Source organism: Bombus pascuorum, chromosome 11, assembly GCF_905332965.1.
Source record: "Bombus pascuorum chromosome 11, iyBomPasc1.1, whole genome shotgun sequence".
Lineage (NCBI taxonomy): Eukaryota > Metazoa > Arthropoda > Insecta > Hymenoptera > Apidae > Bombus > Bombus pascuorum.
Window position 1 is genome coordinate 5,285,652 of NC_083498.1, and position 24,541 is coordinate 5,310,192.

The 24,541-nt window shown below is 44.8% G+C and overlaps 1 protein-coding gene and 1 long non-coding RNA gene across 7 annotated transcripts in view; one reads left to right on the top strand and one right to left on the bottom strand.

Annotated features, from left to right (window-relative positions):
* LOC132911592 (uncharacterized) overlaps positions 1-23,136 on the bottom strand; it is a 91,231-nt gene extending 68,095 nt beyond the window's left edge. The window contains exon 1 of one of the 3 annotated variants that reach the window (XR_009659046.1): positions 22,981-23,136. This is a non-coding gene — a long non-coding RNA (uncharacterized LOC132911592). Of the gene's footprint in view, positions 1-3,162; positions 3,464-14,393; positions 14,660-22,980 lie in introns of those variants that run through there. The other 2 variants (XR_009659043.1, XR_009659044.1) reach the window with 2 other exon arrangements.
* LOC132911573 (mushroom body large-type Kenyon cell-specific protein 1) overlaps positions 1-24,541 on the top strand; it is a 108,420-nt gene that overhangs the window by 21,033 nt on the left and 62,846 nt on the right. For 2 of the 4 annotated variants that reach the window (XM_060968268.1, XM_060968266.1), the window contains exon 1: positions 14,659-16,541. The exons of 1 other annotated variant lie outside the window; for it this stretch is intronic. The gene's annotated coding sequence lies outside the window, so the exon portion shown is untranslated. Of the gene's footprint in view, positions 1-14,658; positions 16,542-24,541 lie in introns of those variants that run through there. One more of the 4 variants, XM_060968264.1, reaches the window with a different exon arrangement.

A 24,541-nucleotide genomic window follows, 5' to 3' on the forward strand; every position in this document is an offset into this window, starting at 1 on the left:
CGGTTTTATTATTCGGCACTGTACGCCAACTTAACCTAGGTCAGTGTGGTAAAAAAGCTACACGTTCGGCGAGTTCGCAGTACGGGCGGAGTGCATCAAAGCGAGAAGGGGCAACGGGAGAAAAAGAAGGAAGCGACGCGACGTGTGTGCGTGCTTCGTACTGTTGCCAGCGTAAGCGCCCTCGTACTTATGCACGCTCGCGACAAATAATCGTGCGCGACACATCCGCTGCCGAACCGGCCTGTTCGATGCAACTGCAACGCTCGGTCGTACGTTTTTCGCTCTCCATTACATTTTTCGTAATCTAATCTCTTCATTTTAAGTCATAGATACGATTCTTGTAATCGTATCTGAAAGTGTTTTCACGTTCGCAATGAAATCGTTGTTCACTTCGCTGCGATGTAATTAAAAAAAAAAAAAAAAAAAAAGAAAAAAGGAAAAATGCAGAGGACATAGAAAATAACAAAGCACAAAAGGGAAAAAACAAATGATTCGCGAGATTCGCGATAGCGTGAGACAATGTGCTGTTCGATATCTTCCCTGCTTACGTACAAATGTGTAAAATACACGCTTATTACAAACATTACGTTACACGTAAATATTTCGCATCGGGAAAAATTTCTCGCGCTGCTCGTCAATTTCCATTCTACGACGATCTGCTACGCTAAGAGGAGAATTCAAGGAAAGCAGAGAGGTGGAGGTGGTGCGAAACGAAGGTTGAACGGTCGATCGAGAGTGGCAAAGTGCCGAAAGCGCAGAGTGGTAGTAGGAGGAAAAGCGTGAGAGGGAAAGAAAGCCGGGGGGGACGTGGAAAAAGGGTGAGAGAAGGACGGTAGAAAAGGGGTGGAAGCGGGAGTTGCAAGGACCACGAGCATAGATGGGGTCGGTAGTTTCGCCAGTTAGCCGGGTTTAAAACAGCTGCCAAATTTCCCTCTCGGCCGGGAGAGTGAGAGTGACCCATCGAGAGCGAGTGTGTTCCACATCGTGTTTCGCAGCGATACAAGCCGGCGCAGCCGGCTGCACATGCACATGCACATGCACCAGCATACGAACACGTAGCCACGAGCATGCACATGCACCGATGCAGGCGGTCGAGCTATTTGTGCGCATCCATGCGCGCGCTCCTACATAAGCGTCTATGTGTATGCACTGTACTATACCCAACTATGTAGGTGTATGAACGAACGCGTAGCACCCATCCGTGAGTACGTACGCCGTTGCACGTGTGCAACCTACATGTAACCGTGCAAATGGCGTACACACACGAAAAAGCACGTGGCAAGTTTCGAACGCGTTCACGGGAACATCGACTAAACGAACAAAGTATGAGTGAGTATCCGAACATTGGGTACGAGGGTGTGTAGGCGCGTCTGTGTTCGCTTCGTATGTCGCTGGTTACAACTCGAATACATGCGCACGGACGACGCGACGCTTCGCAGGCGTCTCGGTGTCTGCATGCATATCAGATGCATCCACTGCACGCCGATTCGAGACTAGACTACGCTTACCGAAAGACGTAACTCGTGAGGATTGTTAGAATTTTCCGTACAGCTTTTTCATGCATTCTCCGATCTGCGCTGAGATGTGCTTGGATCATAAGTCACTGTAGCTGGATCGTAAATAAATTTTGGAATTAGAAAACTAGTCAAACTGACGAGTTTCAGGATCGCTGGTTCTGTGATTAAGGAAACCGCGAACCTAGATGTATCTGAGATATTTGATGTTAATCTTTATAGGAATAGAACTACGATTATATGCGTATCTACCTATTTCGGGTGAATGGAAGGCGTGGAGCTCGGAAGAATGATTCATTGGCTACACCAGGGTCGTGTAAATATTCCTTTGTTGTGGAAACCTTTTCGAAACTGGCGAAATAATTCAAGCGTTATTAAACTATGGATGTTTGTACAAATTCATATTTTTATGAACACGAGTAAATAAAGATGGAATCTAAATTGAGTTTTCTCGCGCCCTTTAAACGTCATAACAAATACGCAACTTTGAATATTACGTATATCGTTAAATGTTATGCGCCTTGTGTATATTTTTCCATATTTACAGTTTCCATAAATACATAAAAATGCACACTCTACTGTCGCCGCTATATCGTAACAAGAAAACTGTGTTTCGTCGATCGTAGACATTTACAACGGAAGGATATCTGTACAACATCAGTCATTTTAGTAAAAAAAAAAAAAAACTGACTGACAGTGATTTACCTCTGAGCTCATCATATCGTTTTATTTATAATCCTCTATGTATAGTAGTATTTAGTAGACAGATACTACAGGTCGGTAGCTGTAATCTTAAAGCATCGAGAAACAGCGAAACACTGTTTGATCGAAGAAAGCTGAAGTCTTTAATGCATAGGATCAAGCAGACAGGCTGTAACAAGACGATGCGTGAGACTCCGCTATTTTATTCACTCGTATAATATTTCTTCTTTATTTCCCTTCATTGATCTAATTGTCCGTGACCGGTAGAACTCTCGTGTCATAATCGATCGACAAGATGAAGATAGCTTGCAAATTCTTCCGTCCGAAAAGTTCATTTTTCCTTAGTGAAACACTACCTTAATCCTGTCAATTGATCTTTAGCGGACAGCGTATCAAAATAACGTAGAATTTAATTGCAACGATTTGGAGTATAATTATTTCCTTGTCATTAAGATTTTTTGCTTTCTTGGTACCAGTTGCAAAGAATAAACACTTTGAATTTTTTCCAGGAAATAAATATTGACCATGGCGTTACATGTAATTACAGCTAAGATGAGAAATTTATACTACTATCGTATATATTATCTGTCTCGTGCTGTGTTCTCAGCGAGTTGAACAATAGAGGAAAGGTACCACGAAACATTCTCAATCGAAATTACATTCACGAGAAAGATACGTTTAACTGTACAGCCTATATTGAATGTTTATCGATGTTATACAACTAACAAATTTCCTCAATCTGCAGGAAGAATCGTTGTCGACGACGTACACGAATCTAGAATTTTTCTGAAAAACTAAAAAATCCCTTCACTTGTTAAACGAAGCGTGAAATCAAAGATCAGAATTCAAGCAGAATGTCGCAGATCGAAGCGGAATAAAGATACGTAATACGATATACGTCAACTATGTACCTAATATGTATAACTAGCTATAGGATAGTACGTACATGTAGCATCGATATCGGCCGTGTATGTAGTGAATGTCGTGAATAAGTGGCTCGATACTCCTTGTGTCGTGGCTGAAAGATTCGTCGGTTCCGTAAGTAGAGCGGAACGTCGTAGGCCACGCAATACTTTGGGCGCACCTGTCGAACGACATTCGGAAGCGTCGAGTTCACAGATGCAAAAGTTGAGAGTCGCTGGGGTTTACTATAACGTTCGACAGAAAGTAGAGAAGCCCGAAATGCACGGACACTGGCAGTTTCTGGGACTAGAGCAACAAGTAGTAACCGCGTTTATATCGGCGCCGTTGGCTACGTAGTGGATGCACAGTAGGTATTAGTATATATGTAGGTGCATATATAACGTAACCGAATATATAGGTCGACTGGAACGCGACGGCAGCTGACGCAGCAGCGGCGGAGCCGCAGCCAGTTTAAAGCGCAGTCAGTTACCCCCGAAAATTTTCCAAGTCGGACAAAGTGGGGGTGTAGTCCGTTGACTAGCGGCAAGCCACCTCCGAAATACATAGAATCTAGCATGTACTCGTGCCCGTTCTCTCTTATATACCTTACTCTATCTACATATGCTACTGTCGATCGCGTCCAATGTCGCGCAGCAACAGTTTGCCAGCGGCACGCGCAAAAATCCTGGCGAAAATTTTTACCGGTGGCGCTTTACGTTAGCCGTAGCCTGTGCATTCGATTCGCTCTCGCGTAGAAATTACACCGCCACCGGGACCTTCTATATAGCCGTTCAGTTTCTATTATACCGTTCAATTTGTTCCGTTTTGCGAGCGTACTCACCGCGCACGCTTGATTATCGATAAATCGATTAAACATCGACGTTCAACATCGACTCGCGTTATCGAAAATATTCAACAAAATTATCATTGGCTCGATTACCATAAAGGCGTGATTACAATAGAGACAGAGAGAATTACACGAGCGAACGTAACTAAAATCGGCAGGGGAATAAAATGCCTCGTTGCAAACTGGTCAAAGCTAAAATCAGGTTCATGTTGCATTGAATTTCCAGTGAATTAAGCGCGCCGAAGGCCGTCTCTCTTTCTCACTCTCTCTCTCACACACACACACCCACATAATCTCTCTCTCTCTCTCTCTCGATCTCTTTTTCTCTCTCTCCGCGCTCTTCGATAATTTTCGGGAAATTAGCCGTTAATAACGACGAAACGCGGTTAACCGAGTCTTTTCGCGAACAAGCCCGACGATTAAGCGCGTTATTCGATTAAACGTCAATTAAATACGTTCGCGTATCGGTGTTCGGGGGTATAGTGGATAAAACGACGCCGATCAAACCGTTGGAACTACCGTGTTTCATTACCGCGATACACGTATCATCGATACGCGGTTCACCCGGTTTCCAAGAAACGACGAAAATCATTGCGAGCGTCCGTCCGGTCGTTGACTTTATTTGTACCTGTGCCAAGCGGCGACCGACGTCGCCGGCACCTACTACTACGATATGTAGATGCCACGCTGTACATATGTACGCGCGGCTCGTACCTCGCGCAACAAGTAGGTATCGCCAAAATATGGCCAGACGACCGGTGGAAGAACCAACGCGAGAGACGAGAGAGGAAACGATGCTTCCCCGTTCTCGAGCTTTTCCTATTCCTCTCGCGATTCGGCAGATTCTGGATTTTCAACGGCGTGTAACGCTACATAGACTGCGCCAGACCTTTAACCTTAAACCCTAAAATTTCTGAAGGCTGGAACTATCGAGCAGTTTGTAGAAAATGGGGCAGGTTGAAATCTACGAGACGAATCTACGTAAATATGAAATAAAATTTATTTTACTTTTGAAACACAGTTGTCGTTTTCCGTCCTCCTTGAGATACAATGGCAAACGAAAGAAAGTTTATAGGATAAAAGGCATAAATTGTACGATAAATTAAATGGTAAATTAAATTTAACGACAAAGCGATAATTTTGCAAAACTGATTTATATTTAATAAGAGCAACGAGTAAATGTATTTTCTATACTATACTCTCCATCGTACGTCTGTCTTTAACCCGAAAAGAACACCAATCGTGGTGTTGCCAAGTGCTAGCAGAGTGGAAAATTAACTTAATTCCTAGACGTATGACCGGGTGCGCGCACGAGTATACCGAGAAAGTTTGCCGAGTTATCAGTGCATAGAATCGTTGGCGCCGCTCCAACTAATTACAAATTAGTTACAAAGCTTGCCGAGATTCGACTTTATCGATTCGTAATGACGCGTTTAACCTCATCGGTCCGATATATAGGGGATCGATCCGCGTCTTGCCTTTGCAGAGAGTAGATCTGCCTGTGTCTCTCTTGGCCGCTTTCTCTCGCTCTGTTTGCCCTTGCACCTACCGAGGAATTATGGCAAACCTTTCCACTCGCATTCCTCGCGAATCGCAGCTAGGATTCGACGATTTCCAGTCTCACGATCTTCTACACGATTTGAATGCAGCGAACGTTCCCGCCAACGTTTGCGTACCGAGACTGTTAAAATTACGTTTCAACAATTTCGATCTCGATCTCTAGCATTTCGATTTTGTTCGCCAGGGTTAAGGTTTCCTTCTAACTTCAACAAATGTCCCATGGAACGTTAAACGAACGTTTAAAACGGTCGCAAGCGAGGTTTGAGAGCGTTCCAGCGGCTCGCAGGAGAAAGGCGATGATTCGTTGGCTATCCATTGCTTATCCACGCAGGAGTAACACCGCGTGCAAGTACTACTTACGTAATACCAATTACAGAGGCTACGACACTTACGGATAAACATCGGTTCGTCACCGGCGTTTATGCATGCGTTACGGCGTCGGTGTCAGAGCAGAGCCGAGCTCGCATTTACCATCGTTTCGAGAACCCTTTGGCGCCCCTCGTTACTACGGATGTTTACGTAAATACATATCTTTATCGATACAATTAAAAAGACAGAGCAGCTAGCGTATAAAAGCTCGCTTTATCTGTTAAACGTAATAGAGACGATTATATTTTAAACATTTTACATAATTTGCATATTATGCGCGTTCTGAACAATTTTTCAAATGTAAGTACTGTGCGATAAAGTCGTAAATGCATAAAAAAGTGCGGTCTAGGGGTAACACGTGGCTGAAATAAGACCTATAAACGAAATTTAATAGCTGGACGATGTAAGGAAGATTTTTGTTCTATACCTACGTTCGAAGTTTTCTTTTTTTCTTCTTTTTATCAAAAGATATTCATGAGTATAGGTATACGTATCTGTAATTATACCATACAGGAACCGTGTCTAATTAGACCACGAAATTGTGAAACCTGGATAAAGGTTGCTTCCGTAGAACCGTTCATTTTTCATTCGAGGATGAATAAGAAAGAAGTAACTGGAAAGAAGAAGTGAGAGTCTCAGCTTGTAACTTATCAACTCGCTAACATCGTTTTAATTACTAAATTATAGTGGAAGAGGGATGTGCTCGTATCTAAGTTACAGTAACAACCGTGACGCCACTTTGCCCTGACGTCATACGATCGGCTTCGACGAAATTCGCGACTATCGCGTTTCCAAGTGCGTTACGAATCGCGAGGCGCACGTTTCGTTGCCTCGTTACGATAATACGTATCGCCGGCTAATGAAACGAATTACGTAATTTGCATAATCGATACAATTATCGCGAAATTAATTTAAGTAATTGCCGACGTGGAAATTTCTGCTCGCGAGCAAAGTTAATGGGCCAGCATCGGGATGCATCCTGCAAACGATTCCTGTTTTCGTTGCCGATGTAAACGCGAAAATCCAGCGTTTGTTCTAATTGAATTAATACATCGGTGCATTGTAAATTGTATGGAACTTCACAGTATTACGAAACGCGTGAAAAAACGCATCTTCGAACTCTACGCTTCTTCTCGGTGAACGTGTTGCACGAAGCTGGTAAAACAGAATTTACACCGAGGATACCGAAGATCGGCTTAGGTTAGGTACACGGTTGCAGCGTCAATGCAACCGGCTCGTTCGCGTCGCGCTGACGAATGCCGCAGTCGGCGTCGTCTCCGACGGGCCGGATAACTCTCGCGTCGTTGGCGTCGACAACGTGACGCATGACGTCGAGCGTAGAGCGCGAACGTGGCGATAAGCAGAGATACGGTCAAGGCCGGCTTGCATACCGGTCTGTCTGTCCGTTCTCTTTCCTGCACCGCACCGGCTCGACACCGGAATTAACGCGCGCGACCGTACACGCTCGATACAACGTCACGCTTCGATCTGGACGACGAGGACGATGAACACCACGAAGATTACAACGATCGTGTCAATGACGAGCAACAGACGATCGACGAGACGACGGACTAGGGGGAGTCTTGGACGCTGTAGAGTCGCCTAAGGCCATGGTTACAGCGGATGCGTATTCGGACCAATGAGAACTGCAATAACTGTATATTATAAACTGTACATACACATTACCGTGCGTACATATTTTTAGACGATTAATTTAACATTTTTCCAAAGATTGATGTTTTTGTAATAGTATTTTCAAAGTTACGACAGACGAACACTGGCTACAAAATCTATTTGCACACCGCTGTATTTGTTTATTTATTCGTTCGTGTAGCGTACCAATCAATCAAGCCCAAGTATTTGAGGTTTCGCATCATTTGGTATTTTCGTACGACCTTATAGATTTTATACCGTAAAGGTGAAATATGAAACTTGATAATAAAGAAAACGCGAAATAAAGGTATATGTACGAAATTAGCACCGAACCGCGATCAAATACTCCGATAAATTGCAACTGAAACATGTCCAAATTTTATATCTATCTATAACGAAGGACAAACACTTAGATGTACACTGGCTTTTACAATGTAACTAGAAAGATTTCTAACGTTCTAACATTCCAACATCGAACAGACCTGTTTAAAGTGTCGCTTTCTCGCGTATATCTGTTAATAAATTTTAACTACTGTTCGCATGGATATCGACCGAGTACAAATTGACAAAATAAAATCATCGGCGAAAATCAAATTGAAGAATATATTTTACATATCGCGAATAATTTACAAGCGTCCGAACATGTTATCAAGCATAGATACGTAGATACGTATTTGATTACATTGACGTATTGAATTCTTGGAAACGTCAATTCGTCCGAATAAGCATCCACTGTAACCATAGTCGAAGAAGGCCGGCCTCGAGAAAAAAAAAGACTCGTCTCGATTCGTTTCGCTTCCCCTCTCGAGCGTGCTTCGAATTCGGCGCGGCCTTCGTCAGAGGAGCAGCGCGATTGGTCCGACTGACCCACTGCCACTGACCTTGAGCCCATCCACACACCGACCGTACCAGCTCCCTCATCCAACGCACGGACTTTCGGCAACATGTCCGACCAAACACGATGTGGCCGATTCGAGGAAGCCAGCGAGAAGGAAGAGACTGTCTGTCTGGCGGATCGACTCCGTTTCCACGGAAATTCTCTCGCCATATGCAAAATCGATCAGCTGATATTCCAACGAAGGATAAGCGATGTCGAGTGAAAATTAGATATTTTTGATTCGTTGGCTATCCGGGAAAGAAACAAATTCGCAAGCTGAGATTCGTAGCAGGATATTCGTTTATACTTTGCTCCGTTATTTTTATTCTTTCTCTATTCTCCTTGCTAATTGCGATGTTCGGTTTAGATGCGATTTTAATTAGATGTAACCTGAGATAATGCTAGATATAGTCACTTGTTAATTGCGCTCTTACTTCGTTCAATGTTATTGCAAATATCAAAGTATTTTCACTGGGCGTAGCGACGAGTGGAATAATGAAATTTATGCAACAGCAGAATCGAAGACGCAAAAATCTGTAGAATGCGCGTAATATGCAGAGACGTATGAAACATTCAGTCTGCCTATAGATAGATAAAACGTTTTCTATCTGAGCTGTATCTTTTTAATTGTGCTCGTAAAAGATATAAATTCGCGATCTATGTACTAATTAAGTGTACAAAAGGTGCGCGTAAGATAAATTTCTTCTAAGCTTCGTTGCACACGGTCATTTGAACGAACGGCGAAATAAAAGAAACGCGCGAAGGAAACGCAAGGAATCGATCGATTGTAACCGACTTAACACGGAGAAAGAATTTCGAGAACGAAAGATTCCGTTCGACTTGATAACGCGTAGATAAGATCGTCATTGTCCCGTGCGTTCGCCTTCCTTTCCTTTCATTTTATTTGTGCCCGATAAATAATTCATGCTCCTTTTCGAGGGAACAGCGTGTACCTCGTAACCTTGTCGCGCTCCTTGATCCCGGCTCGAGTGAGACAACGCGGTCGCCGTCTCGATGATCGTTCGAGGGCGCGAAATTCGTGGCGAAGGTTCGCCGAGGGTCGATGTGGAACAGAAGGACTCGATACGAAATCGTTTCCCATGCACCAGGCCTTGCGCGTTGTCTCTCTCGCGTTTATTTTTCCTTTCCTCCTTCTTCTCTTTTTCTTTTCCCAGCCACCTAAGAACGTTATTGTTCGCGCCTTGAAAAATTTCGAAAGTACTGCGCTCCATCGATAACCACGCGTAACTTTCGCCGAGGAAGATCGCGTTGGAAAAATTGGTAAGAAACAAAGATGGATAAGAGGCAGACAGAAAGGGACACGTGTGACGAAAGTTGGGCACGTTCGGTGCGTTCCACTCGAATCTAAAACGTTGACGAAGATTTGGTGTGCGTGGCTCCGCCTCCTACTCCTATCCAACCCATTCTAAACAAATGAATCATGCTCCAAAATGGCCGACTGAATTTAGACGTCACGTGGCATCGACGTACGTGCCCGCACGCACACACACACACAAACACACACACATATACACACAGGCAAACAACCGTGTATCCGACCGGAGCAGTTCAAGCTGCGGCTGCGAAGAAGAACTCACGCATAAAATGCCGACCGTTATATCTTGTTCGAGAGCTTATGAATAACGCTCCTTTGCTCCCCGCCCTTTCGAGTCGTCGCAGATTGACTATCCTCAACTTTATCGATCGATCGCGCGATAAACGTGGCTCGTGAGACTTTCGATTCGCGAGTGCAATTGCTATAGGGAACTCGTTTAGTAAATCGGCTAACACCGCGGAACGGAAATTAGAGAAAATCGGTGAAATTATACGCGATAAGAACGGATAACGAAGCTCTGTCGCTAGAGTTAAAAACAGAAAATGTTTAAAACGGAATTAGCCACTAGACGGTACTAAAATTTCAAATGCTGTAATTAACCAATTTGGTGGTAAAATTTCCAAAAGTGGAATTACAACCGCTTTTGGTGATAAAATCTCGAAAGTTTCAAAAACGTCGAATTAACGTCTTCGACCTGTGATCAGTCATTACGTAGACAGCTCTGCTTTAGCCGGTCAAGTCTGACGAACGCGAGCAAACGACGCGTAAGAAGAAGAAGACACCCGTGTGTAGCCGTAAATCGTAAAGAAAAAAAAAAAAAAAAAAAAAAAAGATGAAGAAAAAGATCCATAGATGAACGTGGATCCAATTGTAAAAAGCATTTGTACGAAGTCGGACGCTACAGTAGGCGTAGATTTTTCGGAACGTGTAGCCAGACATTGGCTCGCAAAGAGAAAGGCAGCGGTAGGAGCTGGCTGCCCACATAACGACGCGCTAACTTGGAAGGCCGGTGGAAAATTTAATGTCAAGTATACATGGAATTGGTTTTGCGAGATTAAACGGCAATGTCGGTACGGTCAAATGGTGTGCCCTTACTTCTCGTTTCCGCGGCGACCAGCGCGCGTGCAAAAGCGCACTCGCCAGTGTTTGTGGGGAAAATACACCAATTTCGCGCGAATTGCATAACCGTTCGCTCGTCTTTGATCGTCGTCGTCGTTGTCGTCGGTTGTTCTCGTCGTTGGCTCCGACAGTCGGCACAGAAGGCGTCGACATGGGGCGTCCTATCTAATCAGCCACTTTCGACTGCCATCTTGAAACCCGAAGCACGCCGTGCCCCAAGATTATCTAACGAATTTCTAAACCGTCCGTCCGCCCGCCTCAAGGTCCGGCGTGATCGCCTCTTTTACCGTCGTGATCCCCTTCTCCGTCGTCTTCCTCCTTCCACCCTCTCCGCCCGCCGATCTCCAGCTATTCCGAGTGGTCTTGCGTAAAGTTTGAAACGATACGCGAAAAATATAGGCTTATCCGTGATAAGATAAGCCAATAAATGTAACAGATAGGACTTTCGACTTTCAGCCAACTATCCTAACCGAACATGGGATTCACAGGGACAAACATGGTCGGCCATAACTTGAGGCCACTGATAATAAATATTTGGTATCTATGCTTTTCGCTGATTTCATTTCCTACGTATGTTACTATGAATCTGTTATACGTGTCTTTTAATGCAAAGTAACAAGCGTAATCAAGTTGCTTGGAATTTTTCAATGGATGTATATATATATATATCATCCATATAATAATATATATATACATCCATTGAAAAATATATATCGTACCGATTGCGAATGTGTTCACGAAACACAGTTCTACACTGCAGCATCCGATAGATACGCATACTGTGTATTATAGTAGCTACGCGAAATATTTTTTTACCTCTCAAAGACTGTGAGCGTGTTACAAATCCATAACACAATTCCAACAGAAATTTCTTTCATTCGCTAAATGTCACGAACGTTATAGATATAAAGTCTATATATATATGCAATTAATTCTATCGAGAAGTTCACCGAAAATTACGACGAAATAGCCGGTGTAATTGTTAGAAATGGTCGTAGCGTACGGTGTAGTATAAAAACATATGTAAAACATCGAAAGTCTATAACGTTCGTGACATTTAGCGAATGAAAGAAATTTCTGTTGGAATTGTGTTATGGATTTGTAACACGCTCACAGTCTTTGAGAGGTAAAAAAATATTTCGCGTAGCTACTATAATACACAGTACGCGTATCTATCGGATGCTGCGATGTAGAGAACTGTGTTTCGTGAACACGTTCGCAATCGGTACGAATACGTGGAAGCGGATGACATACTATTCGCGAACAACAGCGAGGATGCCCCTTAAGACGGTGTCGCGAAACGAAACAATTTTTCTTCCGCTACACGCGAAGCGCACCGCTGTATATTGCGTGCATAAGTAAAGAAAGGAGAGAAAGAAAGAGAGCGAGTTCAATTACCGGAGGTAAGAAAGAAGCGGGTGGATTAAACGCGGCCAGATAAAAGTTATAATCGCGTTTATCGTAGATGCACCCATTAATGAGATGTTCACGGTCAATTTAACAAGATTTTATCGTGACTGTAACGCGGCCAAACGATGCGTATTTTCAGTTAATAAATTATAATAATTAATAGACGATACTGGAGGATGTAAATTTCAAAGGCCGCAGGTTCGAGCTGTATATCGCGTGGCGGTCGCTTGGAAAGACGTCGATCCGCGTGCAACTGTATGCTGCAGTTTTATTCGCCTCGTACGTGCCCGGATGTTGCACGCCACGTATTTATTGTCCATCGATCTCCAGAAAAACTAGCAAATGGTCGCGGTGGTACTGTGCGTCGTAGCGATTAGCTTTTAAATTTCAAATCGCAGCAGCAACTGCATCAAATTGTCTCCTATTAAAAGTGTCATGGCCACGGTGGCGTGCGGTGGAGCGGGGAGGATTGGATCAGGCGGGTTACCAAACGTCTGCGCGCGTGTTCTCTTGCGTGAATCGCCGCTGCTAGCCTCGCAGATGGAAATGTAAGCGGCCAGTGAAAAATCTTAGAAACGTTTGCGGTTTATCGTACCTATAAAAACGGCCAAATTTTTCCGTCATCCTTTTAGTCGGAAGATAGACTCGCAACACGATGATGCCGACATTACAATAGATGATTCATAAGTACGTTGATTTATTACCGATTGAATATTTAATCGGTTGTGTAAAAACACTCGTCCACAGCTTCTCGATTTGATTAGATGTGATTCCTTCGCGATATAATTTCAATCACGTATAGAGAAATTACGTAACTAACAGAGAAATGAAGATATTATACGTCGAAGAATTAAGGATGCTAGAATATTCTTTTGTTCTCTTTGAAATATGGCGAGTCTTTGTTACGAGACCCTCGATTCGCAAAGTAACGCCAAAAGTGAGAGCTATTCTTTTCACCGAAGCTGCTCGTTGCAGAAGTTTTCGTGGAAACGATCAATTTCCTATATGGCGCTCGAAATTTCAGCAAACGAAATTCGTTCGGCTGTCTGGAGAAGTGTAGCGAGGCGTTCTTAAACTGAATTCTAGAAGGATCGCGTTTTACGAGCGGAAGGCTGACAGGAGCGGGACTAGGAAATCGATAAAACTCGCATGTAAGAATGCATTAAACCGATCTATGACCGTAAGACAAAGCAATGCGACTGAAACAGGTTCCGGGGAGCCGAACGCGTCCCTATACGTATCGTGGCTTTACGAAATGAGCAAACGTTCGCTCTAAAGATAGTAGTTGATGTCTTGGAGTAACGCAACGCGTTAGACTTGCAGTCGCGCTAGCAAAATAAAGACGAAATTCACGAAACCTTTAATCGATTAAAAGAGAAATTTCTCTTCGTTGTTGTGAATCGAGCGATACGAAGAAACTTACGTCGATCAAAAGCTGTTTCTTCGTCGTTGTATTAGAATACTTTATCTACCGGCATGTCCAATATTTCCACTTATACATTTTTACAAAGCCACACACATTCCATTTTTATATCCTAGCGTCCTTTCTTATATATCGTCGTTGCAGAATGGCAGATGGCCGAGTTCTCGATCAAATTTTCAACGTTTATAACTCTCTGGAAAAATGACAAAGCCACACAGGAAACAAATAAATAATAAAAATCCGCCCGTGGATTCGTACCGAGTCGCAGACGAGACCTGGCGCTATTTCCAAAATGCATCGAATTCTTAATATTTAGAACGTTCGACGTTTGTAATTTTTTTAAAAGTAATCTCGTATCCATATTCGATACATATCCTCTGAAATAATCGAAATAATCTAAACAATAATAATAATAATAATATCTTTGTCTTCGCCATAAATAATAATAAATAAAAGCGTGCCACGGAGCGCGCTACGTTTGGGCGCGACTTTCAAAATGTGCGCGAAAATCTAAGCGAGATAACAGGTCTTGGTGATCCAGAAAACGATTACAACAACGAAGCGAAACGATCTCACAGAGAAACTGTAAATCGAATGATCGTACGGTGGCACAAGCTTCTCATTACAACGCCGTGTGATCGGTCGTAGAAAAAGAATAGCGGTTCGAAGCATGTACATACTACTCATAACTGGCGCTCGTCGTTGGTACACCGGAGTGACCGTGCGTGAGCGGTTGAACGTCGAGAACGATGGCAGTGACGAAGGTAATGGTGTAGTGGTCGTGGTCGTGGTCGTAGCGTCAACAACAACGACGACGACGACGACGACGACGACGACGACGACGACGACGACGACGACGACGACGACGGCGACGACGACGATGAAAATACTGGTAGAAAGACGAGGATGACTATGGTGACGGTGGCAACGGGCGAGAACGACAACGTCGACGACTATGACTACGCTAGGAGAACGACGACGGCGGCGACTACGACTACGACTACGAGAGGATCGACAATGAGAACGGCGAATAGGTGGTATATAGTGGTAGTGGTTAGGCGAGTAGAAGAAGGTCGCGTGTGTTGGTTACGTGGACGATACACATAATGGAAAAGGTGTAGTGGTGTTATAGTAGTGGTAGTGGCGCGAGTCGGTGGTGAGGAGGATAGCGGTGGTGTTGTCGGGCGGTGGTGGTGGGACGAAGATGGTGGGGTGGTTGGATGGCGGCGCTCCTAGCGCGCAAGCCGCACCGTCCGACGCGGATGCAGTTACGGGAGCGCAGCGCGACCCAATGCAACTCGACGAACGTCGCATATCCGGAGCCGGATCAAACGTCGAGGCCTGGGCAAGTGGTGCGTGTGCGTGTGTCGCTTCATCTCCCTCTCGCCTGTGCGCCCGTGAAACACGCGAGAGAGAAACCAAGGGGGAGTGACGGGGAAAAGACGGATGCGAGAAGTAAAGCCGAAAAGAAACGAAGGAAGAAAATGAGAAACGGTGTTTCCCTCGGCGGTGCGTAAGCGCGTCTTCGAGAAAAGAAAAAGAAAAGGGAAGACGAACGAGCAGGAAGAAAGAAAAAAAGAAAGAAAATAAAGGGAGAAGAAAACGGTGAGAGAAGAGCGACGGAGAGAGAGAAGAAACCTGGCGAAATAACCTTGTCGAACTCGTGCAACAAATACATTAAGGAATCTCGTTGTTGTTTCGCTCCTCCGATCGAGACGAACCGCAGTTGTCGTCGTCGTCGCTGCTGCTGCTACCGCTGCTGCTGCTGTTGCTGTTGTTGTTGTGCACGCGCGCCGTGATTCCGCGCTTCGTACTCACGCCCTCGCTGCATAAACTTCTCGTTTTCCGCTCCGTTCTTGCGGCCAAGGCGTACCGCTACGAGCAAGAAAACTACTCGGTTCCAAGAGAGGAACCACCATCGGCAAGTAGAATAATCGACGGATCGTCGTTATCGCGAACGATCGGAGAAATAAAAACGGAGCCGGTAGAGACGGAAAAGCAGTGGGAGAAAGAAATAGGAAGATAAAGGTGGAACGAGTGAGTAGTAAAGGAAGAACTAGCCGGTGTTAGAATCGTCGTTGGTGGCAGTGATCGTTGGAACGGTGGCAAAACGCAGATCCGTCGGTGAAATTCGCGCGCGCCTCCAATTTCCTGTCGCTCGGATTGCCGAATCGAATTCGTGGCGGAGGGAACGGAAGACGGAAGACGGGAAAGGAAAACGGTAAAAGAGCAAAGGGTAAAAGGAAAAACGAAGGAGAGGGAGAAAGAGGAGAGTACCAGCGACGCTGTCGAGGATCGGAAGGATCGAACGGAGGAGAGCAACAGGCTCCTAGCGTGGAAGGAAGACGGTGGAGGGGAGGCGGTACAACTGGAGAGTTCGGTGCAACCGTCGATTCCATTTCGTTAGTTCGCGCTCGGTCTCCTTTTTCGTACGCGTGTCAGTCTACGAGCGGAGCTACGTTTCTCGTTGGAGACCTTGTCGGTTCGCGGCCGTCGATCGTTTCGCGGTCGCGCCTGTGTTACGTTCTTTGTCTCGTTTCTGTTTCTCGGTGCGTGAAAGTATAAAACGACGCCGGAAAGAGAGGAAGAATCAGAGAGAGAGAGAGAGAGAGAGAGCAAGAGGGAAGAAGAAAAGGAAGGAGAAGAGGAAGAAGAAAAGGAAGATCGCGATTTAATTCGAAGGAAAATGTCAAGGAAGATGCGCGACGAGCGCGGCTACCGGCTCGACACGAGAGTGGCGAGCCGCTACCAACCATTCTGAGGACCGAGCGCATCGTCGATCGTCACGCGAGAAGGAAGTGCAACCCGTGATTCTTCCTGTCGTGAGAGTGAGTACCGGCGATGATTGTTTTTCTCGTCCCCTGTTTCGAGAAAACCTCGAACGAATCATCGTAGAACGAATCGCGCGAGTATAGCACGCGTGTACGCGTGCACACGTATACATACGCGCCAGTGTGAGGGTTTTCTGTCAACGTGTGTACAAACGGTCGCGTACACGCGTACGTGTCCGTGTGAGCGCGGTCGCGCTCGCGCGCACGAGACACACCGAGAGGGAAGAAAGGAAGGGGCCGCCAGAGGGGGAGGGCGTGCGAGTAAGACAGATTGAAAGCTAGGCAGAGGGGGAGAGGGATTAGAGAAAGAGCGCAGGGGCCGAAGAGGAGGAGGAAAAGAATAAGGGGATAAGATAGAGACGGAAAGAGGAGTGCCCTCGCGTGCGCCTGTGTGCATGCAACGAGCGTGTGCACGTGTCATCGTATGCGATTCTAGGTGCGTGAGAGAGCAAGAAAGACGAAGCTGTCGGGTTGCGGAGAGGAGAGGTCGAAGGGAGGGAGATCGACAGGCCACAAGACGCACTAGAGAGCTTCTTAGACACCAAAATGGCCGAAAAGACGGTGCGCTCTTGAACGAGCCACGCCACGTCTTTTTTTTTTCCCCTTTCTTCGCTTCTTTTTTTCGTCGTTTCACCCACGCGTTTACACCATGCATAGATTTTCCTCGTGCAGAAACCTTCATCCTCGTTCTACACGATGACAATTTCAACTTTAGACGGAAGTAGATAGTGTGTTCTTCGTTGGTGGTACGCTTTGCAAATGTTTGATGCGCGTTCGCCTCGCCGGTAGCCTCTTATCGGTGTTTCGTCTACGATCGTCTACCTTTCATTGCCGAGTCCTCCCTCTCGTATAACGAGTGACCTCATTACGTTCGCTCGAGCCGGTCTTACGTCGTGTCCGTTACGTTTCTCCCTCTGGGATTCTTCTGGTTTCGATGTCTGGCCGACGTTGGTTGCCAGGTGTCTGGCAGCAGTTCCGAAATGTCGCGCGACACCTCGACAAAACGAAAAACCATCCCTTTCACGGCGAACGATTAACGTCGATGGCACTTTGTGCAGCCAAGAGCAAATAGTTGCGCTATCGCACTCTAGTCTATCGTGTACTCCATGTTTTACCATGTTGCTCGAGTTTCGCGTAATAATCCAACAGGTCCGATCTGTCCTTTCGGAACGTTTGAAATTAAACGATTTCTCTCTAATTTGCAAGTGAAACAGTCGCGTATACTTGGTACAGGGGACGCACTCGCAAACGATTGCGAAAGTATACGCAATGCGTCACGTGTTTCGCAGGGGAACCTGTCGCTCTGGAACACGTAACGACCGGTACTTGTGCATTTTCAACATCCAAGGGCGACCGAAACGCGAAAGTCGCGTTCGCGTTCTAGCGAAAACCGACCACTCGCCAACTTTAACAAATTCTAATTGTTCACGCGCTATCGCCAAGCAACGTTCGAGTTATCCGAGTCCGAGTTATTTTTCCCGTGAATCGTTCGATTCTTTGCCTCTATCGGTTTCCATTGACCAACAACCAGGTTCCAACTGGAATCTTGGCGAATGTCGGAACGAAATTTCCTTTCGATAACGACACACCCTGTCGTTGCAGGCGAACAGATTCCCGACTGTTTACGTGTTAGCTATTGGTTACGTTATAGGCGATCGAGCGATGCACGCTTGGTTCGCGAGGCAATTAGAACACGGATGCTGGGAAAACGAGACTCACGCCGGCCGCGATTGTATCGTGCGGTGCAGCGTTTCCGGTAACCGTTGCTTTTTGTTCGCGATCCTCTCTTCAAATTTTCATAGACCGTTCACCGAATCGTATCTGCACGAAGGAATTTTTAGATAAAAGAAGAAACCGTGACATTCTCGAGGACAATAAAAATCGTGCGCAACTTAGGCGGGGACTGGTGGACGTTAACGCGCGTTCGGTTAGCGCGACGATTCATTCTTAACCTCGAATTCGCTACGATAAAGCTTGCCGGCTGGTTCTTGATAAATCGACGCGCGGCGTTCCTCCGGAAATAGCGAACGTCTGCATTTATGTCAGTCGAACGTTTCACGAGCCGTCGATGTAGACATTTATTGACGCGATAACTTAGTAAAATTAACACCGGTCGCGGGAAGGATAACACCGTGATTAGGAGCAAATAGAAGGTTCAAGTTCAGCCCAAGTATCGCCGCAAGTGAGAAAAACGAACGTCTTTTTATAGATTTTCTCGTCTGTTAATTTCCATTTATTTCTTCAACTCGAGAACTCTTGTTTACTGTTGTTGTCGTTCAAAGATCGCCGTATGCGACATTTCGTATTATTAGTGATTATTTAAATGGGTGCAATTAACGCGTCATCGATTTGATACAGCACGATCACTCTAATTCTTGAAAAGTATTGCGACAAAACACGAAGAAGCTGACGGTGTAATTATCAAAGAATATTTATACACGATATACAGAAACATATAAAATATTCGAAATTGTCCTTTTATTATTCGGTTTTGCGATTAAATATGTAGGTATTTTTCATTCCGTTAAACGTATTAAAAATAATTATTTATTCGATCTTACATAATTTCATGCATTTACCAACTATTTTTTACGATACATATCTCTGAAACTAACGAGTTGTTTTCTTTCTAACTACGTATATCAATCACCGAGTAACGTAAAAATCAAAAACCAAGGATCCTCCTTGTTTTCCCTCTATGCTTTTCGCTCAACCAATGAAACAACACCGTACTACTTACATTCCAACTTTTTAGCCGTGCTCGTAAAAATATGAATTTGCATAAGTATCCACGCTTTACCAATTATAAACGTTGTTCACGTTCTTTCGCTGTTATCTGTTTTTCGCATAATTTTCCCAAGCGACAAGATTCCGGCTGATATTTAATTCCAAGTTTGTTGGAAACTTCGCATCAGGTATTCGAGTATTATTAATTTCCTAGAATCCACGACGATTCCCAGAAAGCGATGGCGATTTTTCGAGCGCGTGTCACGGAACGTTCAACGACGATACGACAAAATTTTCGAATGAAAATCTCTCGTCTGAAAAAAAAAAAAAAAACACGCACGTAGGTATCGCGTGTCGCGATATCCAGAATTTTGTTTCTCTGTCTCCGTCAGTCGTGACTTCGTGGCGACGACACCTTTATCCGAACGCTTTTTGGACCGTTGTGCGCGATCGAGAAAGTTTCGAGCGTTTCATTGACAGACCGCTGTTTTCAATCACGCTGTCCATGTAAACTATCGGTGAATATCGTCCGTGGATGCCCGAAATTTCGCGTTACAACGGAATTTTCAATGTAATAGACGAGAAAAAAAAAAAAAAAAAAAAAAAAAAAAAAATAAGAAGAAAAAAGAAAGGGAAAAGCTGAAACACGGACGCATAACGCCTTTCATAGAAATTTCAACGACTCGAGAGACGAATGTTGCAATCTAGATTTAAACGGACGGTACATTCGATATAGATCGTCGAACACGTCCAATTCTAGAAGCGACGTTTCGCAACTAATGCGACGAAATGCCGCGCGAAAGAAGCGACCGATCGATATTAATTGTAAACAGCGCCCAATCCACCATGTCAAAAGTATACAAAGGATCGTGAGAAGCAACATGGAATCGGGCAAACGATTGTCGCAACTGTATCAAATAATAGCGGATTTACATATCGCGTTCGGCGTGCACGTGACAATTATTCATGTAATCCGTTGTCATCGTAGGCCTGCTATATTCGCATGATAATAACCAATATGAAATTCTCTTCGCGTGTTGACACTGGACTACATGGAACGGTCGGAGATCGTGTGCGGCATCTTTAAATTTCGAAATGAACCTATTTACATTGAAAGTACCTTCGGTGCCTTCGATTCGATACGATCCGAAAATTTCACGTTTGCTCTCAACCTCTTCCCTATCAGCGTCCACTGTAGCCCACAATCGTCGAAAACATGCCTACTGTTTTATCGCTCGATTATTTATGTCCTTGTGTTTTGATCGTTCCGAACACCTCGTTGCAAATAGTCCGTCACATCTCGTCGAATTTCTCATTTCCAGCGATTACCAGGCCGCGGATTTTTATGTATTTACGAGAAAATTTCAAGTGCAAAAATACACGGAACGTAGAAAATGTAGAAAAATATACAAATTATTCGAAGCATCGTATTTGTTCTAATATTTATCAAGCGAAACGATTATCTGTCCGACGAGGTTTCATTTTTTTAAACGATGTTCGTAAAACTATGAAATTGTTTACGTGAATGTTAATAACTATTATCGAATTTCGCTGAGTTTAAATAAAAAAGTATATTACGGTTGCCGTGAAACGACAAACGCTACGGCCAACGAACGCCATACCGAAGAAATTATACCCTCGTCGCGATTATTTCGTTCATCGTTCGATAGAAGCGTTCGAGAGGTTGGCCTCAAAAATCAATATCGAGCGTAATGTTTCAGCGTAAGTAGATGCGAGGTTCGCACGGTTCGCACGTAACTACAGCACGTATCTTTCCACCTAGGTCGTTTGGAAATCCCTCAAGTCACCGGGACTAATTTTGAGTCCCGTAGTTCACGGTGAAGTTACGATCAGCCGGCGTAGCGTCTTGTTTTAGAAAGCAGAAATTTGCCTTATTTAGTAGGTTAAACTAGAAAATTCGGTTTGACCTCGATTTAGAACGACAGGCATAGCGTGTCAAAGTCCTTAAGTAGCGGCGAGAGGTTTCCATCGAGCCTGCAGTCCGAGCTTCTCCCACCTCTGTTCCGTTCGAAAATGCCGAGTTCAATTTTCGCGAACTCGAACTCGGTAACCGGGGCCGTGGAAAAAAAAAAGATAGCCTGGTGGTTTCTAAAGTACGTTGTGCAATGTTTGCAAACGCACGATAAAAATATTTACAGTACACCGAATAAGGCGAAAGAAATGCAGAAGCGTCGGACGTGGTTTTGGGAAATCTATTGTACGGTTTTACGCGTCGGGAGTCGCGATCGATGTGGAAAACAGACGTGACATTCGCGCGTTGCGTGCAAATAAATAGTGACTAACGAAAAAAGAGAGAGAGAGAGAGAGAGAGAGGGAGGGGGGGAAAGGACAGAAGGAAACGCGGATCAAAGTACGATGGCGAAACGAGCGTCGATGTAATTCGTAATGCGCGTAAAACAGAAAAAATTGGTTTAATCGAGTCGGTATTGAATTACAAAAGTAAAATGCGATAAACTGTCGCGCATATAATTGGCGTGAAATGATAATTCGGTGTGAGGTTGACGGCGATTGAACGTCGTCGCGTGTTCACTTGGCCGATGCGAATTTGTGAGAAAAATGAAACAACGGATAGACCATCGGCGCGCGTTGGCCGCCTAGTCGCGTCTCGTTTCGTCTCGTCGGCCGTCAATTCATGGTTTTACGCGGACGAATAAAGATATTAAATGAAACAGAATTTTACGGGTGGCGTAAAATCCGAAGTCAGCATTTTTATGTAAAATAAACACACCGGTGGGCCCGTTTGAAATAACGATAATTAAATTCGAACGAATCGTAATGGACCTTTTTCATTTTAATGTTTCGTGAAAACAAAATGTACGCCTGAAGTGCCCTTTCGAATATTTGCATCCCGCGAAATTCCATGGAACAATACGCGGTCGTGAAAATGCACGTGAAAAATTAACACAACCAATTTGCCGCGCGCCACAGTTAATTCTGTTACGCTTCGTCACATAAATTCGCCAGAAAACCACGATACTACCAGCATTTAATTCCAACAATGGAATCGCGATATCCTGTAAAACGTGTAAGTATTCCTCGATACGACCGTAATTTTCGAGAAATCGTTTATAATTTTACCCCGGCCGCTCTGCTACACCAGCCGCCGGCACAGTACGAACGAAAAACAAGCGGAAAAGCTAAATTGCAACGGAGGAGGATAATTCGTTTCCGCGGCGACCGCTAGAAAAATGCGATTCTTTATTTCAAAAATATTACACGGCGCCGCAGAGGGGAACAGAGGAAGGGGCAAGGAGGGAGGGGGAGGGGGAAGAGGCTCGCGTATGACCGCGCGGATCGTTTGCACTTAGCAAAAACCTAGTTGGATGCGGTGTAAAAAAAGAGGCAAACGAAGTATGTCCGTTACGTTTAAGCGCAAACCTTTAGTTTCTAAGCCCGGTGAGCAACAGGTTGCGCCATTGTGACAACTTGAAAACTCCGCTTCCACGAATATTTTCAAAATTCTTTCTCTCTGCCGGTCCTTTTATGCGACCCCGCGTAGAATTATTCTTCATTGTTTCCCCCGAGTTGCGAATTCTCTCACTTGCCTGGCCTGTACTTGAGACGCTGACGAAAGAATTCGAATTGCGCAAAGCTTTTCAATTGGAAAGAACGCCCCGGAATAACCAGCGCGGAATAACCTTTCCCTGGCTACGCACGCTACTCAAGGACTTTAATGATTATTACTTACGCCTGGCCTGACGACCACAGCCAGAAACCGAATTCCTTTGTTGCCCGCGGGAAACCCGGTGTTTTCCGACCCGCTACCTTCTCCGGCTCGCTCTGTTCTTTCGCGTTGCGCCTCTCTTTCTACGCATCGGCCAACGATCAACCGGTTCGGTCCCTGGTCGAAAAAAAAAGTCCTACTTGGGCATTTATTATTGAAACAGAATAGAATTGACCTACTTTCCGACTTTGATCATTTAGTCTAGGATAAAAGGCCCTTCGGGTACGCGTATTGCGCTGCGAAATTAATAGGGTTCGGCTTAAATCGCAAATTCCACGTGACGTTTGACAGAATAATAGAACAAAAAGGAAGCGAGGCCAAGTAACAAGCGATGTCTGTTCGACCTCATGCTTACGACTGCAAATACGTTGGAACATTTCTTTAATCGTGTTCAAACATATCTACCAAGTTGTACGAACGTTCCCAATCTACTAATAAGAATTTGCTCACGCGTTGTTCGAACTCGACACGATTCGTAACCTTGAAAAAACATAATTGGGTCGAAGATGATCAAAATAGCGCAACAGGATTCCAGAACGTGGTCCTGTCGAATCGCGTGTTTCTCGAGAGAACCTTTAACATAAACTTGAAACAAGACCATCCCACAAGCCTGGCTGAGGATCATAACAGCATATCTTAGTCGACTACTATCCTCCCCATGGAATAGTATTCTACCTTTATTATTGTTAAGGTTATTCAGTGGGTGGAATTAAAGAAATGCGTGGGCAAACTGCAAGGTATTGAAAGTATATATATTGTGAATAATAAATTACAAAATATGTAGTACTATGTAAGATCCTCTCGCTAGCAACGTTACCCTGAGACTGAAACAACTGCTGAAACCAACGTCGGACGTGTACCGCTTATGGTCTTTCCTCCACGCATTCTTTTGTCTATGCGCTTTCGAAGACCTTAGGCGCTTGAGAAACCAAAGACCAGATGTAGAGTTTTCTCAGAAGTGACGATCACTTCAACAATTATTGTAAGAAATTCATTATATTTGCTCAAATCATGAAAACGTATTCCTGATTTGCCATCAAGCCAAAGGAACCGTACCCAAGTACGCGTTCTCCAAGTTTCGATTCTCATCGCCCTATGCATCAACAACAATTTTCCCTCGTTTCCTTCAAGCTTACGAGATTTTACAACGATAGAGAGATAAATTCATTGTGTAACGTTGGATTTTTAACGTCGTACGTTGTGAAAATTGGCCCGAAGGCGTCTCGGAGGCGCGTGGAAGAAGAACACGAACGCGCGTGTTCGTCCCGATCCAGAGACGTCGCGGCGCGGATCCGAATCCGCGCAAGCAAGCGCGAGAAGCGAGCGACTAGTGATGCGCGACTGCACGTGGATTCGCTGGTGGAAACGACGATGCGTCGGTTAACTGCGGTGACATTCAAAATGTTTAGCCCAGAGTGTGCGCTGGTTCGCGCAGTACAATAGGCAGAAAGCGGATGGATAGGCCGCGGCGAGCGAAGAGGGTGCCAGCCGACAGACGCGCAGGGCTCGCACACATCCACGCACG